Source organism: Callorhinus ursinus, unplaced genomic scaffold, assembly GCF_003265705.2.
Source record: "Callorhinus ursinus isolate GAN/ISIS: 27379988/994484 unplaced genomic scaffold, GSC_fseal_2.0 scaffold14, whole genome shotgun sequence".
Taxonomy (NCBI): domain Eukaryota; kingdom Metazoa; phylum Chordata; class Mammalia; order Carnivora; family Otariidae; genus Callorhinus; species Callorhinus ursinus.
This window is the reverse complement of record NW_027397076.1, coordinates 17,476,485-17,494,276: the sequence shown is the minus strand read 5'-3', so window position 1 is coordinate 17,494,276 and position 17,792 is coordinate 17,476,485. Positions and strand designations below refer to the sequence as shown.

The following is a 17,792-nucleotide window of genomic DNA, read 5'->3' as shown; positions in this document are numbered from 1 at the left end:
GAGAACAGGGTAAGTTCATTTCTCACAGTTTTCAATTCTCATTTATCCCACTCTAGAATCCACTTCAAAGATTGTTATTTTTAAAATTAATACCTATCTCGAAGTGGTGTTAGTGGGATGGATCACTGCCGGGTAAAGACTTGTCAAGTGACTGAAACCTAGCCAATCACAGCACCACATTTTCTTGGCCACAGAGATCAGGCTAGCCTGACTACTTTCCCTCCTGGAACTTTTCACCTGGAAATAAGGGAAAGTTTGTATCTTCCCATCAGGATCATAGGTGGCCATCTTGCTGAAATGAGAGAGCCATCAAGTTCATCAAGCAAAGAGACAAGCAAAGCTGGGAGATGGACAAAAAAGAAGATCCTGACATGAGACAGAAGAAAGCACTGCCTGTATTCGAATTCCAAATTTTCCACATACCTGGGCAAGGTACTTGACTTCTTTGAACCTCTGGTTGTTCATCTTTAAAATAGGTATCTCCCAAGGTTGTTGTGAAGACTGAATAAGTTGATATATAAAATATATATACACACACACACACACACACACACACATGCATACATATACATATATTAATTTATTTATAAATAAGACACTATCTGAACATGTAGTAAGTGCTGTGTACATGTTGGATATTTTTCACATTCTTTGGTTCCCTGTTCTACCCCGTTAAGGAGTAAATACATCAAAATAGCTTATACCTGCTGTTATCATAATTGACATGCACAATAGATGCCCACGTTTCTCAAACTGAAGTTTTAGTGCAGCAATTACAGGGTGTATTAAATACCAGATACCTTGAAAAAAAGTATAATATTGATAGAATGGTATTACACTATATATATTTACAGAATTATGCTTTATTTTCTTAAAAATAATGGCTACTGATCCCTATTTAGTAGCTCATATATTGTATACTGATGTTATGAATTGGAAAAATATAAATTAATGAGAAAAAATATTGTTCAGTCACATACTGTATCCTAAACAATAATTAATTTCTCCTTTATAAAATAAGTTTAACCAAGTTATCTCTTATGTAGGTTTTTAGTTATAAAAATTCTCTAGAATTGCAAATCTTTAAAAATATACTTTTAGAATTAAAGAACTTTCTTACAAGAAGACATTTAAGGTTCATTACCCCATGTCTTTTATATCAAAGATATAGGTTGAAATGAGTTAGTATGATTTCTTCAAGATTGTCTGCCAATGGCAAATGCTTGACCTAGAAGTTGCCAAGAAAGAGGAAGGAGAGAGTTAAAATGGAAGCACAGTCAAGTAAACAAACAAACAAACAAACAAAAAAGAGACTTTTATTTAATTTTTTTAAAAAGGCAGAGACTAGAGGAAATTGAAGGCAGGAAAAGTCAGGACCCCATAGAGACTGCCAGAAAGAGCACTGTAAGAACAGTGTTCTAGAAGAAAGTAAAAAGGGGTGGTTTATAATCCAGATGGATGTAACCTTTATTTTTCTTAATAAAATACTGTGGGTCTTGCAAATTAAAGACTAGTTGACAGGCTTTTGCAGCCTTAGTTCCTAGAGACACAGGGACATCCTATAATTTTGATCCATTTTTTGCTATTCATGACCTTCCAACAAGCCTCTCTAGTTATGCAGAGGAATTTTGATACTCTAATCCAAGTGAATGGTAACAAGTATTAGAAATCAAACAAAAAGAGGAACTCCTATGAAACCACAGCTATTCTCAGGATAAGAGCTACTCAATGAATCTAAACTGAGACCATCTTTCATCCTACATCAGTAAAATGACAATATCATACATAGTAAGTTCCCGGTTGTCTTCCACTTAGTAATATGACCTTAAAATACCATATGCATGGATAACTGAAATCATAATGAGTCCATACTGGTGTAAGACACAGCTCTTAAACAGAGAAAATTAAAATATTTTAGGAAATCCTCCATGAACTCTTCAAGATCAAATGCCTTGTCTGAAAAACCAACCAACCAAACAAAACAGTTTTATTTAGAGGAATTTTCTCTTGTGAATCTGAAGAACATTTTTTAAAAAGATACAAATATATGTTGATGCAAAGACATGGGGAGAAGAGGATAAAATAATCTGTGCCAAGATGCTATTTGACTCGATTCTCTTCACTTCTTCATTCTTATTATCATTCCCATTGGCTCCCACCACTGGATTATTTCCATCTTATTGTGGATCTAGTTCACCCTCTGTGTCCTGGGAGTGGTTTAGCTCTAGGGTCCTGACCTCAGAAGACATTATTTGGCATCAAGATCATTCTTGCTTTTGAGCCCTATGTCTCAGGCTATGCTTAATAACGCATTCACTTTCTTTGGAGTTGAGTTCTGAAGCCTAATTTTTCTTGTCCCTATTCTATATTCCCAAGATTATATTTCAGATCCCTTTTCTATGGCTTTCAGATTCTCACCAGGTCCCTCAAGGTGGATCTATTTGACCTTACTGAATCTCCTTCCTCATACTGATGGTCTAGAATACTTCTAGTCCCTTACTCTCAGACTGGAAATTTCTCAAGCTCTTTGCCTTCATGGACTACACTGGTTGTAACCTTTTTTTTTTTTTAAAAGATTTTATTTATTTATTTGACAGAAAGAGACATAGCGAGAGAGGAAACACAAGCAGGGGGAGTGGGAGAGGGGGAAGCAGGCTTCCCACGGAGCAGGGAGCCCGATGCGGGGCTCTATCCCAGGACCCTGGGATCATGACCTGAGCCGAAGGCAGACGCTTAACGACTGAGCCCCCCAGGCGCCCTTGACTGTAACCTTTTTTGCCCCACCCTCACATGTGTTAGAATCTTCTGGTGTGGATTGTTTTTGGGCCCCAGCCTCCTCTAGTTTCATATAGTGTTAGCATCTCAGGGCTTAGTGTTGATTGCTTATGAAAATAGACTCATCTCTATAAAATAAATCTAAATGCCAACTATGCGGATTGAAGGACTCATGAGATAGAGGACTTCCAGTAACCCTTCAGCAGACATAGACTAGGAAGTATAGAAAATTCACTGGGAAATTAATTATACATGAATAATCAGAGCACCAGACAGTGGCAAAGGCCAGCTAAAAATGGAAAGCAAGACTCTGTAATTGTTTAGGTCCCCATGGTTCTGTATCCTTTCTCAGGATTACTCCGTGGGCTTGTTAGGGGAACTTAGGCAGTGGTTCGCAGGAAGGAATTCTGATTTGGAATTGACAAGTTTCAGGAAGATGAGGGCTTTGATTGTGCTAGTACTGAAGTAATTGAGCCAAAAGCTTAGTAGGAGAGGAAAAAGTTTACTGCTATAGAGACCTCTGTTGTTGTAGGATTCTAAATGCTTTAATTATATGTTTGCTTATTAGGTTGCAGAGCAGCTGAGTGGGAGTATTAAATTGAAAGTAACCTATGGTTGAAGAGAGAAGGTGCAGAGTTAGAGATCTCACAGGAGATATGACTTCTAATGGTTACTTCTAATGGTTACTTCCAGCGTGATGAGCCACGAGACAGTAATTCTGCACGGGTAAGTAGTCTTAAGGAACTTGGGTGCTTCAGCAGATGAAACTGACGCCATGAACAAGCTGACGGAGAAACATGCAAGTGAGGGGATAGTGCCAAGAGTGATTCTAAAAGAGTGATACAGAAAAATAAGATGGATTTGATCTGATAAGTATATATTGTTTAACATGATATTTTAAATGTCCTTAAAAGTAGCAGTGTGAAGCAAAGAGAAAGTTGACCCTGCCATCCCTTCTAGTTTGGCATTAGAGAAAAAATAAAGTCATGGCAGAATAGAAAAATTTCTCTTTTGCAAGACAAATAAAGATGATAAAGGGAAGGGGTTCCAAACGGTTTGGGGAGAAGTGAGATTTCTTTATTTATTTTTATTTCTTTTACCCGTCATGCATTGGGGAGAAAAGGAATAAAGTGGGATGAGTCAGTGCAGAATGGGTTCTTTAAGTGGCAAAGGTATAATTGGAATTGCTTATCTACATAACAGAAATGACAAAAAAATTTAGGTGGACAAATAGTATGAGACAAAAGCAATAGTTTCGATGGGGTTGACTGGAAACACTTTTTTTTTTTGGTGATATTGGAAATCTATTTGATACTGAAAGGGTTAGTGCCTAATACTATGCCACAGTGCCGAGGTCTTTTTTGTTGTTGTTGTTTTAATTTTTTTATGTTATGTTAATCACCATACATTACATCATTAGTTTTTGATGTAGTGTTCCATGATTCATTGTTTGTGCATAACACCCAGTGCTCCATGCGGAACGTGCCCTCTTTAATACCCATCACCAGGCTAACCCATCCCCCCACCCCCTCCCCTCTAGAACCCTCAGTTTGTTTCTCAGAGTCCATAGTCTCTCATGGTTTGTCTCCCCCTCCGATTCCCCCCCTTCATTTTTCCCTTCCTGCTATCTTCTTCTTCTTCCTTTTTTTTTTTAACATATAATATATTATTTTCTACAAAGCAGAGGATGAGAGGGTCTGAAGGAAAGATGAAGTAGAATTTCTGTTAAGGTCTGAAGTTGAGAATTTTTCTAACGCAGAAATAATGCATCTATCAAAATTTCTTCAAGACTCAGCATTATTTTAATTACCTTGCTTTTTGGAAAGTTTATTTCCTCAAACCATCAAATTTATTTAATTTTGCCTAGTTCTGTAACAACAAGAACAAAACTATCTTGGAAAAATTCTTGGAAAGTACAAGGTACAAATTGTCCTCAGTAACTCAACTATTTTTAATACATATTTGCATTATATTTTGCCTAGCGCATAGAACTCTTGCTTGGTGGTAAAGCCTGGAAAGTTGTGTTGACTCTGCTATGGAATGGTAGATGCTGGATCTCATAGAAATTTTTAAAAGGACAAAAGTGAGGGGTGCCTGGGTGGCTCAGTCGGTTAAACACCTGCTGTTTGGCTCAGGTCTTGATCTCAGGACCCTGGGATCGAGCCCCACATCTGGCTGCCTGCTGAGCAGGGAGCCTGCTTCCCCCTCTCCCTGTGCCCCTCTGCTCGTCGTGTTCTCTCTCGCTCTCAAATAAGAAAATAAAATCTTAAAAAAAAATAAAAGGGTAAAAGTGAAATGCAGTTTTAATGGCTTGAAGCTCTCAAAGTTTTTCTTGCCTGTGTTGTGTCTTCAGTAAGTAAACCCTTTTATCTGTTTAGAGAACTCAATTGATAGACAGCCAACTGGCTTTAAGATCACAACCACTGAGTAATAATTAAACGTTCAATTTGTGCTTCCGAAACTGCATATTGAGTCATGCCCCAAAGGAATCAAACTAAACACTGTTTTTATTTTATAAATTCATATTCATATAGTTATTATTGAAATTCAAATATAACCTTATGGACAATGTTTATAATCCGGTTGTGTATATGTAATAAAGAAGGACTGATTGAAAGACCACAATTTATCATCTTTTCCACAACAGACATACATTAAAGCAGACCCTTGTCTGCAGCAGATATTTATTGAAGCTGCTGTTCTTCATGATATACTTTATGTCTGCATTCATCTAGGTGGTACGGATGCAAAAAAATGTTAGTTACGATTTGGTAGGTTTCATATACACCCAAGGCAGGTTTCAATTAAATTTACTCTGGTATTAACATAGATAGGGCTTTAAATTTACAAGTGTCCTAATATTTTTGCTAAAAGCAAACCAACCAACCAACCAACCTAGAGTTATTCCATGTTTGGTTGCTTAATTTTATGTAATACCTTGAAAGGAATCAGTACTGGCAGGTTCCCAAGAGCACAAAGAGTTAGCTGAAATTATTAATCCAACATTAGTCTGGGCTGGCTACTTGAGCATCATGGGACTGAACATTTGGAAAGCAGAGAAGCATCTGATCTGGAACTTGTAGGCTAAATAAAATTTTGCTAGGAGTCTTTGGGAGGCTTGTAGGCAGAAATAACAACACCAGAAAAGTTTCATGGATCTGAACGCACATTGCTGGGTCTGAATAATGCCAAGTGCCCTAGAGTGAGGTTGGAGCCAAGGGTGGTGGGAATGAGGCCTCAGGGGGCTTTAATGTTGTGATAAGAAAGGGGGGGGCCTGGAGGTATTTAAGCAGAGGAATAAAACATTACAGCTGACATTTTCATGATCTCTCTAGCAGATGAATGGAGCATGATGAACTGAAAGAAAGGCCAGAAAACCAGTGAGAATCCTAGTCTAACAGTGTAGATCAGAAATAAATAATAGGCACCTGAATTTAGGCAAAGCAAAGAAAGAGTCTTTGAAATTTAAGAGTCCTTTCCACTACCCTCCAGCCTCATTTTCTTCCTTTATTCCTTTTTTTTTTTTGGAGGGGGGTATTTTTTCATAGTTTTTCCTTCCTGATTTCTAAATAAAAGAGTTCTCCCCCCCTTTTTTCACCCTATAACGACTGACCCACAGAATGACACCGAGAATTCAGTGAAACAGCACATGCAAACACATTTATGTTGTATATTTTATGTACACATTTCTACATTTACAACCTATATTTTGATTGTTTTCACTTTATCCTGAAAGGATTTTCACTTTATAGGACTTAAGATTGTTTTTTAAGCTGATGCCTTTCAAATAATCCCATTCCAATTACTCTCATGACCCATAGCCAGTGTGCTCACTACCCCCTTGTGTATTTGCACTTTTGTATCTGTTGATACTTTTAAACTTTATAAAATGGAATTCAGTTGGTTGCTTCTGAATTTCCTATGATCATGAATGACTCATGCATTCTGCCAGTACAACCCAGTCTGTAAGACTCTGCTTTCTATGTACGCAAGCTCTACAAAACTTGCCATGTCTGCCCCCTTTCCACTTCTCCTGCCGCCACCTTCCCGTGGGCCTCAAAATCTCTCTCAGGAACTGCATCCAGAATGATTGAACTGTTCTTGTGTCTCCGCCAGCTCACTGCCAGAAGATAAAACTTCCTAAAGTGGAGTGCTCCTCATAGAATTCCTCTGCTCAAAAACCTGGATTGACTTTGAGTGCGACCTTGCTTTTCTAGTCACCTCTCCTGTTTCCTACCTTTACGGAGTCTGTACTCCAAAGTAAGTCGGATGCTTTCTTCTTTGAATGCCTTATACTCTCCTGACTTTGGACATGTTCTTTCCAAGGTTAGCTCAAAGCTTTTTTTACATATTCTGTTCCCTGCTACCAGGTATGCTCTTGATCACCATTAAAACTCTGTAATACTTTAATCCCTTCTCTTTATGTCTCTTTAATATAAATTTAAAAAAAGATTTTATTTATTTATTTGTCAGAGAGAGAGCACAAGCAGGGGAACCTGCAGGCAGAGGGAGAAGCAGGCCCCTCGCTGAGCAAGGAGCCAGATGTGGGACTCGATCCCAGGACCCCGGGATCATGACGTGAGCTGAAGGCAGCCGCTTAACCGACTGAGCCACCTAGGCATCCCTTTAATATACATTATAGTAAACAATTGTCATACCCTCAAAAATTCACTAGATTGTAAACTTCTTGTGGACAGAGGCTGTGTTGTCCGTAACTGATCCTAGTACAGTGCCATGGGTGAAGAAACAGTTGGCTAAGCATCAGATTGATTTCATTGTTTCAAACATGACCTCAAGGCATGTATTCTTCCTAGCCTGGGTGCAGCTGCTCCATGGTAGGTGAATGTGCAACATTTGCTCATGCTTTTCATCATCAACAGTGCTGCTATTATATGCAGCATCAATACAAGACTCATCGAATGCCTACAAATTCAGTCCATGCCCGCTTTGGAAGAATTATATGTGGTTGGCACCTGTTCACTGCAGATACTTTTCCCTCCGGGACTTCATTGGTGACAAAGCTCAAAGTCAAGCATGGCTTGACACTACTGACAATGCCCTTAAACCATGAAATGAGAGGGCAGAAGTTACCCTTCCTATTGAGGAAATTTAGAAGTTTAGGCAAGGCCGTGATTTTGCTTGGAGATGGAGCTCACTTCTTGTTAGTTTAGCCTTATGAATTGGGAAGCTTATCTAACATCCATATCTTCTCCATAAAACACAGCATACCCTTCTTGCACTTAGGAACACTAGCGAACAATACAGACTACACTCTGGGCCCATTTTATTTATTTATTTAATTTTCTTTTCAAGTTTGTGTTTAAATTCCAGTTAGTTAACATATATGGTAAAGTTGGTTTCAGGTGTAGAATTTAGTGATTCATCACTTATGTATAATACCCAGTGCTCATCACAAGTGCTCTTCTGGGCTCTTTCCATAGTTTGGCTATTGTTGATAAAGCTGCTGTAAACATCAGGGCCCATTTTTAAGTAGCAAAATCACCAAAACACAAAATACAAAAGTGCATGGCACTAAGTAGGCCTCAAAAAAGATACTTGCTTAGAGCATGAGAGCTGAGATAAGAAAGCAAAGGAGTCATCTTGTTTGGCCTCAGCTAGGAATGTGCGGGTTGGTTGACTTAACTTTTTCATCATTCTGCACACATTTGCGAATATCCACAAAAGCACCTGGATATTGATTTGGGGGTTACAGGTAAATTTTATCATGTAGGGAAATTCATAAACATGGCCTCTGCAAATAATGAGGATCAATGTTTAGCGTGATTAACCACTAGACCGACAAAGATCATATAATATTTTATTCATTCCTTAGTTTGAAATGATGTTTATTAAATTTCTCACCATTCCTCAGCTTGTATTTTGTACTAGTGATGAGAAGCTATTTATAATCCCCACCTACATTTACTATTTTAAATCTCTAAACTTTTAATTGGATAGTAAATATGCTTTGCCTTGATTGCTGGGCTCCTATCTTCTTCATTACTTAATTCCCATTTAATCATTACAGTTCAAGTTAGTGTTACCTCCCCAGGAAGCCACCGAGTGACCTCCCTCTGAAGGAATGCATTTCCCTATTTCAGCACCTGGAATTTTCTGTCATCTCTATATTGAGAACTTCTTAATCAGGTCCGTGTTTAACTATTTTATGGCCATAATATCTATCTAGCACAATTCCTGTCACATAATAGGTGCCAAATATTGGGTTGAATTGAACTAAGCTAGGAAGAGTATAGGAAGAATTGCCAATTTTTGAAAAAAATGAGAATTTAACTTGAATATGTAGAAAACACAACTGTAAGAAATTACGATTGCATGTAAAAGGGTAAGTGAAAGTACAGTGAGGAACAAAAAACAAATTCAATTGATTTAAGAAAGACTTTGTGTGCTCAAGTACTGAGGGGAAAATGGCTTAAAATTCATCATATAACACGAATCGGATGATTCAGCAGCCTAAAGCAATTATTTAAAAAGCTAACATTATGCTGGAGTATATTAATAGGAGTATGACAAGCTTATCATGAGTAGTAATCTTTCTCCCATATTTGGCAATAATCAAGCCTTTCCTGAAGTATTTATGAGAGTTGTAGAGAAATTGGAGCTCATTCAAAGAAGATCTACAAAAATGAAAATAAGACAATTAGAAAAGATGAAAGGGACTCTGGGCCTCCAAAGAGGTCAGAGAACAGCAATGAGGAACATGAATTAGAACTTGTCATGAAGCCCAGCCTAGTATTTGGCACAAGGCTCAGTGAATAACTCATTGATTAATTAAAGTATTGTATTTGAGGCTCAAAAGACCAGGATCAGTGGTCCAGCATTCGTATAGTAGCCAAAACTGGATGCAATAGATTAAAATTTTTAAAACAGATTAAAAGTTATTTGAAGGAGAATCTGATGGTACCAAGGGAACAAACTTTAGTGAGAGATCTTGAAATATTCCTTCATGCATATCTGTTCGAGTCATTTAGATGACCAAAGGCTTTGTTTGACTGGCTTAACTAAATCCAGTCTAGAAACAGAGACCAGACTAATTGCCCTTTTAACCACTCTAACAGAAGTATAATATGTACCAGTATATTCCATTATTTTTCTAATCAAGAAACTGTTGACTATAAGTTTGTTTAATCTGTTTAACCTGTGTCCACCATGACTATTTTCATATTTCTCACCTTCACTCTCACATATATTTCCTTCAGGATGATGGAGAAAAGTGTCTCCATTTATGTCTTTCTTATTCTCACCCGGTAATAGATTTCAATCAAGCTATAGAAAGAAATAACTCTTGAAATAGGAAGTTGACTACATTTCTTGCAGAAATAGTAACAGTAATAATTATTTTTACAGCATCTGTTAAAAACCCAAATGTTCCATGTACTAGGATGGGAGCCTTATACACTTTTTCTCATCTAATCCTAACAAAGTTTCTGAGAAAATAATACATTATATGTTAAAAAAAAAAAAGAAGAAGAAGAAGAAGAAAAAGAAGAGAGCAGAAGGGGAAGAATGAAGGGGGGGAAATCGGAGGGGGAGATGAACCATGAGAGACAATGGACTCTGAAAAGCAAACTGAGGGTTCTAGAGAGGAGGGGGGTGGGGGGATGTGTTAGCCTGGTGATGGGTATTAAAGAGGGCACATCCTGCGTGGAGCACTGGGTGTTATGCACAAACAATGAATCATGGAACACTACATCAAAAACTAATGATGTAATGTATAGTGATTAACATAACATAATAAAAAAAAGTTTCTGAGAAAGGTACTATTATAATCTCTTTCATGGATGAAGAAAATTAATTGTTAAGTAAGTAAGTAAGTCTACGTCACAGGAATTAAGAGGCAGAGTGGGGATTTCAATGCAGATCTTTCTGACTCCAGAATACAGATTCTTAACCATTATCTTAGTTCATTCATTCATTCATTCATTCACCTATTTACTGAAATGATATTTATTGAAGCACCTATTATATGGCATGATTTTTGTTGGTGCTGGGGCATAGATTGTGTTCTCAAGGAAACAAAGTCTGAGATGGAGATTTGCTTGCAAGATGTTTATTGGGGTGTGCTCTCAGGAACATTTTGAAAAAAGTGAAAGCTGCAGCATGGGCAGAGTGACAGGATGAATTGTAAATACATGGTTCTGCAAAAGGCCTCAGCCTGTCTCCTGAGAGCTCTTGAGCTGGATGGCCCTTGCGCATTGCCCCAGACTGTGGCAAGGGGTCTGGTCCTTCCTACTGTCATTCACTAGTCCCTGAGTGGAGGCTTCCCCAGGGAAGGTACTTAACCTTGGTGAGGCAGAGCTCCTTCATCCAAGAGCAATTACAAGAAAGGAACTCAACTTCAGGACACTGGGAGATGGGATACAAAGGCGAAAACACAGAAGAGTACCTCCCTTCACGATGTTTATCTATTAGTGGAGGAATGGGAGAAGCTGTCAAAATATTTTCCCCCCTGTGGCAGATGGTGGTATGTTGCAAGGAGAAAATAAGGCAAGGGAGAGGAAGCTCCAGGGTGGGGGTTGGGAATGAGGTAATTGAGGTAAGGCTTCATCAAGAAGGTGACATTTGAGCAAATATTTGGAAAAGATGAGGAGGAGACACAAGTAGGCAGCTCGGGACAGCGCATTTTTTGTGGGAGAGAATAGTCCCATGGCAAAGCCCAAGAGGGAGCATTGACTACAGTGTTTGAAGAACAGAGTGAGGTGAGGGAAGTGTGGCTGGTTCACAGCGAGCAAGAACAGAGTCAGAGATCAAAGCCAAAGAAATAATAGGAGGTAGGATCCCAGATAATGCATAGGGGTTTATGACTCATTAAGGACTTTGGCATCTATTCTGAATGAGTTAGGAAGTTCTATGAGGGTTCTGAACAGAGGTGTGAATGATCTGACAAATTTTAAAAGGCTCCCTCTTATGTGTTAAGAACAGATTGTAGGGAGACAAAGGCAAAAATAGAATGAGAAGGAAGCTTTTGCAGTGGTCTAAGCAAGCACGGGTAGGTGGTAGTTCATGCCAGGGTAGTAAGAGTGGGGGTGGGGAGAAGTGGCTGCATTCTTGATCTTTGCGGAAGATGCAACCAACGCAATGTGCTAATTGAGGCTCCAAGACTTACTCTTTGGCCTTAAGCAAATTACTTAGTTTCTTAGAGCCTTACTATCCTGTCCTTAAAATATTGATTAATATGTCTACCCTACAGAAGAGACTGTGAAGTTTAAATGAAAAAAATATATGTGATGTCTTTGGCCTCGTGCCTGACACAAAATGAATGACCAATAAACACTCTTTCTCCCCTCGCTTGCTCCCCACCTTTATCAATATGTTTTTACTTTTGTTACTCCATTTGGTCTCAAAATATATACTCTAAGGTAACAATGCAAGTGTTATCAACTTTGATTTACAAATGAAGTTGTATAATGCCATTAATTTAAATGATTTATATGAAACTGCACCAAAAATGAATGAAAACATCTCTGGGGTTAATTCTTATTACAGTGTTCCTTCAAGTGTAGAGGAAGGCTTCTGACATGTCGGTGTGGAAATTTCTTAAGATGTCTCAAATCTCATAAGAAGCAAAACTCACCCTACTTTTTGGGTGGATATAAAAACTGTGTTCTTCAACTTTTAAATTTTAAAGGTTTCTTTTAAAGAAACATATGCTATCCCAGCTGTCTACATCTAATAAAGCAGCCACTGACAGAAGGGGAAAAAGTGGAATATAACATTTCAGAGGTTCTTCAGATACACTGAATACTATGAATGCAGTTAAAGCAGGTTTACGTGCAAGTATAGGAATTATGGGAAGGCAAAACATCTTATAATGCATGTAGAATCCCAGACTTTCAAAGGCAATACTGTTTATAATGTAGAGCTTATTAACAAGCCAGAAAAATCATAGGTTATTAAACAAACAAACAAAGAAAAATGCTGGCTGTTTCTGGTAGTCATGTATTTAAAAATCACATGTTTAATTATAAGATGTTTTTATAACATTTCATGTTAACAAGATTTATAATGTTTTTCCTCTGCCTCATGATCCCTATGTGAATAATTATACAAAGAAGTCAGTACATGTCCCCTTGTGCTTTACTTTCTTATGGTCAGAAGTAGTAATATTGTAATAGTTTATAGATACTGTTTAAGAATTTTCTTAAAAGTCACAGTGGTCAAAATCAGTAAAAAAAAAAAAAAAAGGAATCAACACAAAGAGAAAAACCATTTGACTTGCTAACAACTAATGCTGTACATTCAAGTTGAATCAATAACTTAAATAAGACTATTTTTCATATAATTGACTGACAAAGCTGGTATTTTATATGACTCCTTGTATGATTTATGTTTAAAAGTCAATTTGGTTTCAGACACAGATCTTTCTAATCTCACTTTGCTTGCAAGAAAGCAACAATAATAGGGCTGTCAGGGCCCAAAAGGGAAAGGGAGGGCTTCCCAAGGTGCCTTCCCCTTCCAGATAGTCTCTCTTTTTCAGGGGAAGTTCAAATAAAAACCTGCTGAAAGGAAAATTATGGGAGCCCCAACTGAGCCTTACAGAATCATCTGGGAAGCTTGTTAAATATGTGCATTCTTATACCCCACTTGCAAACTCTCCCAAATCGGAATCTCTAGGGTGGGACCCAGAAATCTTATTGAATAAGATCTCTGGATATTTTCACACACTAACATTTGGGAAACACACATCTAACTTCAGAAATAACATGAACAAGTTACTGAGCCTCACCAATTCTCAGTTTCTTTCTTTGTAAATTGGAGATAATTATATTCACCTCATAAGATCATTGTAAAGATTCAATTAGGTAAAACCAAGATGAAACCTAGGAAGCTTGCAACTCTTAGTACTATTTTTAAAATCATTGCTAGTGACCCTGAGTTCCTGGTTTTCTGGGCTGATTCAGTGGAAAAACAAAGGATATGAGGATATTTGTAAGAAAGAAGGTCAAGGAATAGATCATGAAATTTAGACATATTACTGATTAAAATGAAGCCAGAAAGGATTTGGCAGGGTGAAAGAAAAATGAGTGTTGGAGGGTCTGAGAGTCTCAGTGAAATCAAAGAAAAATGTGTAGTGAGCCTCCATGGAAAGTTGGCAGGATGGAGAGTAGAGAAGAAAGTGTGTTTTCTTTCCTCATGTTTCTAGAATGGAAATTGTGTGTGTATGCATCTGTGTGTCCGTGTGTATGTGTATAAAACAGTTGGAAATGTGATAACACAATGAAAAGCGCATGACATCAGCTACAAAAGTTGTGAAACGGGAAACACGAAACAATTTGATATGGGACAATTTAAAACCCTCAAGCCAAAAATCAAAACCTCATTTCTACTCCATCCAAAGAATCCCTTCCTCTTCCCTAAAAAGTTGTACTTCTCTTTATGAGAGCAAAGGGTTAGAGAACAAAATAAGAGAAGAAATTTGCCAAAGAACAGGGAGTTAGAATTTAAGATATCACTGGACTTGTGGCTCCCGATTATGGCAAGACTGAGGTATGATGGCAAAATTGACAAGGTGGACGTGAAAGCCATTGGGGTTGAGGCCAAGGGCCCGTGAAATGGCTATTATGGCATGGATTTCCAACAGAGCTAGGGGGATGGCAGGGTTTCTGGGGGAGAGGAAGCCTGGGCTCTGGAGGCAATCAAGTGATCACTGAAAGTTGCATAGTGTTCAGGTGCCTGCTAGACGGAGAACAGAAGGGTAGAAGGGCTTCGGTCGCATACATTGCATCATTAGTTTTTGATGTGGTGATCCACGATTCATTGTTTGCGTATAACACCCAGTGCTCCATGCAGTATGTGCCCTCTTTAATACCCATCACCAGGCTAACCCATCCTCCCACCCCCTCCCCTCTAAAACCCTGTTTGTTTCTCAGAGTCCATAGTCTCTCGTGGTTCATCTCCCCCTCCGATTCCCCCCCTTCTTCTTCTTCTTTTTTTTTTTTTTAAGCCACTGTGACTGGTTTAAAAAAGAGCCTGCAGAAGAAAGGAAAAAGCTTTTCCCCCTGCTTTCTCACATAAGGGGCCCTAAGTTTACATTTTGCCCTGGACCCTACAATTTACGTAGCTGGCCCTGACTGGAGGTTTCCAGAGGTAACAAAGGAAGACCACAGAAGAAGGGCAATGAGGAGAGGACTAGAGAGAGGGGGCATCAGTGGGACTCTAGGGGAGGACAGATGGATGGACAGCAGGGGATGATGGGCATTGCATTTCGAGCAGTGGCCAAGGAGAAGATGGTGAGAGAGATGGAAGTCACCCTGTCGAAGATCCAAATGGAACTCTGGCAGAAGTTTTATTAAGAATGCACTGAACTCTAGTGCTTACCTTTATTGTTCGTGGCCTCTGCTCAGGGCACCAATTAGAAAGTTGGGAGGTTCTCATAAGTTGGTTCAATAAATCCTTTCCCAGCGGCTACCGACACAAACCACTTCAAATCTGAAACAGCTCCTCTTGCTGAATACCGCAGTACCCTGTGGGGGCAGGTGGAGGCCAAGGGAAGGCAGCAGGGGCAGGATTTGATTCTCATTGGCAAGAGCTGGATGTAGCCAAAACCTATTGAGCTTACAAAGGAAAAACGAACAGTTGCCAATTTTTTATTTACTTATTTTTAAAGATTTTGTTTATTTTTTTGACAGAGACAGCGAGAGAGGGAAAACAAGCAGGGGGGAGTGGGAGAGGGAGAAGCAGGCCCCCCGCTGAGCAGGGAGCCCAATGTGAGGCTCAATCCCAAGACCCCAGGATCATGACCTGAGCCAAAGGCAGACGCTTAATGACTGAGCCACCCAGGCACCCCACAGTTGCCAATTTTTAAGCCTGATCACAGACCTTAATTTCTCTGAGGTTTATCTATAAAATGGGGTTGGTGATCATTCTTGCTTTTGACTGAGTTTGTTAAAAGTGTCAAAGTGTATAAAAACTGTGAAATTGCCTTGCAAATAGCTATATAAATATTAATTGATACTTTAAGTCTCTCTCTCTCTATTTTTTAGATGGATTATTGGTTCCTCCAAATTACTCTGTGACAGCATTTAGGAGAGAGACACTGGAGTCCTGCTTCATCGTTGCCAGCCCCACATCTCTGGAAGGTTGAAGTCCTAGGGTGGAGCTCTGAAAATTTTAAACGCAAACAAAGCTAAAGCAGAGAGTGAGGTTCCAAAGCAAAGGAAAGCAAAGTCCGTATATACAAACGTCAAGTGTGAATGGATGAATGTCCTAGAAGATATACATTAGATTAAGAAGGTGGGAAGAAAAAGCAAAGGTCTTATCTTTCTGAATTTTAGAATCCTTTTTACTCTCTACCATTTTATCTACATCGAGGGAGTCTCTTTTTCTGTGTTATTGTCTCTTTTTCTTTTCAATATATTATGGAAGGGTCTAAAATGTAAGTGGGCTTAGCCCTGCTTACCCACTTTTCTTTATTTATCAGTGGAATATCCACAGAAGAGCAATTTTGGGCAGTGAGGAAAAAAAAATTACTAATCTAAAGGGACCAATGAAGCATCGCATTCAATAATAATGGCAGGGTTTTAGAAAAGGAGTTAAAGACGGTCCAGGAATTAAAATTTCTGTAAAATGTTTCAGTCACCTCTTAATAAATGAAAACCTTAGCGTAATTCAAACAAATGTTTATGAAACATCTTTTCTCAAACATGTATTTAAAATTTTAAAGTAGATAATGTCCATCTCTTCAATTTTGTTAGATTTTGGAGACAGAATTTAAAATCATAAGGTGTCCCAAATTGTTTTTTTTTTTTTTTTTTTTTTCCTCCTGTGGAGATTAACATAGTGAGTAAGGTGTTCCATTCTCTCTGGTGGTGGTGGTGCCATCGCTTCTTTGAAAAGATCGCCACCTGGGGGAAATTAGGAGTCAAAGCAACATCTGCAATGCACCACCCATGCTGCATAATACCTAATGACATATAGAGGAAGAAAACCATCTATTTCAGTGAATGAGGTGGGCCACCTAGGAAACACATATTAAGTCGTGTGCCTAGTATGTGTGTTTTTGCATAATTTATTTAATTTTATTTTTAAGTGCCATTAACACTGCATGTAGCTTTTGTTTATGCATTAGGGCTTGACTTCTAATTTTTTTCCTCCATATCTGGGGATATTTTTAGAAAATAGATATGCTGATATTTGGCTGCAGGGGTAAATTTGCATTTGGGGAAAATTCTTAAATTTAAAAATAATCAGTAATTTAATTAGTACCCTGAAAATGTTTAAAAGCCCAACATACTAAGGAATTCTAGCTCAATTAAGTCTTAGAAATTAACAAAAAACCAATTTTCCTTAAACCCCTTTGTTTCTGAGCATGTGTGACTAGGTTTCAAATTATAGCAAGTAGGGCAGGAGATAGTGTAGTTGGTTGGTTCGGATAGAAATGGGCTAATTTTCTTTGCTTCAATTTCTGATGGTTTTCAATCATAGCAATTTCTGAAAGCATATTTAACATGAAATATGATCCAAGCAGTAATCTTGCTGTGCTATGTAACAAATATGGGAACTTGAAAGAAAGCAACAGATCTTTAAGGTAGGTTTAAATGGATGATTTAGCAGCTATGAGAAATGTATATGCTGTTTTGTTTTGTTTTTTTAAAGAAAAGCTGCCAACCTCAAAAGTTAACTCTTAAAAAATCCCTTAAAATGATTTTACATTAAATCATGTTCTGAAGATAACAATTTTTGATTGATTGGATTCCTCTGGATTATTAATTTTCAATGCATCTAGACCTAGGGAGTAGGTAAGAGTACAAATAGGGAAAAGACAACTCGTGGATTATTTGAAGAAGTTTTATTGTCCTGTGTTTACCCTCATTAGCTCTAACTCATCAATCTTCCTCAAGAAATGGTAAGCCTCTTGGAGGCAGAGACTATTTTTTATATATACTATGTATATATAAAATAGTGTCATTTGGTCAGTGTCTGTTCTGATTAAATGATACCCATAGTACCTACCGGGGATTCAATATTTTGAATATAACCCTTAGATGTATCTATAGCAC

At 38.2% G+C, this 17,792-nt stretch overlaps 2 long non-coding RNA genes across 3 annotated transcripts in view; one reads left to right on the top strand and one right to left on the bottom strand.

The window, feature by feature from the left end:
• The window catches only part of LOC141374090 (uncharacterized), a 42,598-nt gene that overhangs the window by 12,528 nt on the left and 12,278 nt on the right, over positions 1–17,792 (bottom strand). The gene's annotated exons all lie outside the window — the stretch shown is intronic.
• On the top strand, positions 284–16,369 carry LOC141374092 (uncharacterized). Of its 2 annotated transcripts, none has more exons than XR_012380661.1 (3): positions 284–432; positions 3,344–3,501; positions 15,777–16,369. It is a non-coding gene; the product is annotated as an uncharacterized lncRNA (long non-coding RNA). The 2 variants fall into 2 exon arrangements; XR_012380660.1 differs by lacking the exon at positions 15,777–16,369 and adding an exon at positions 6,892–6,997.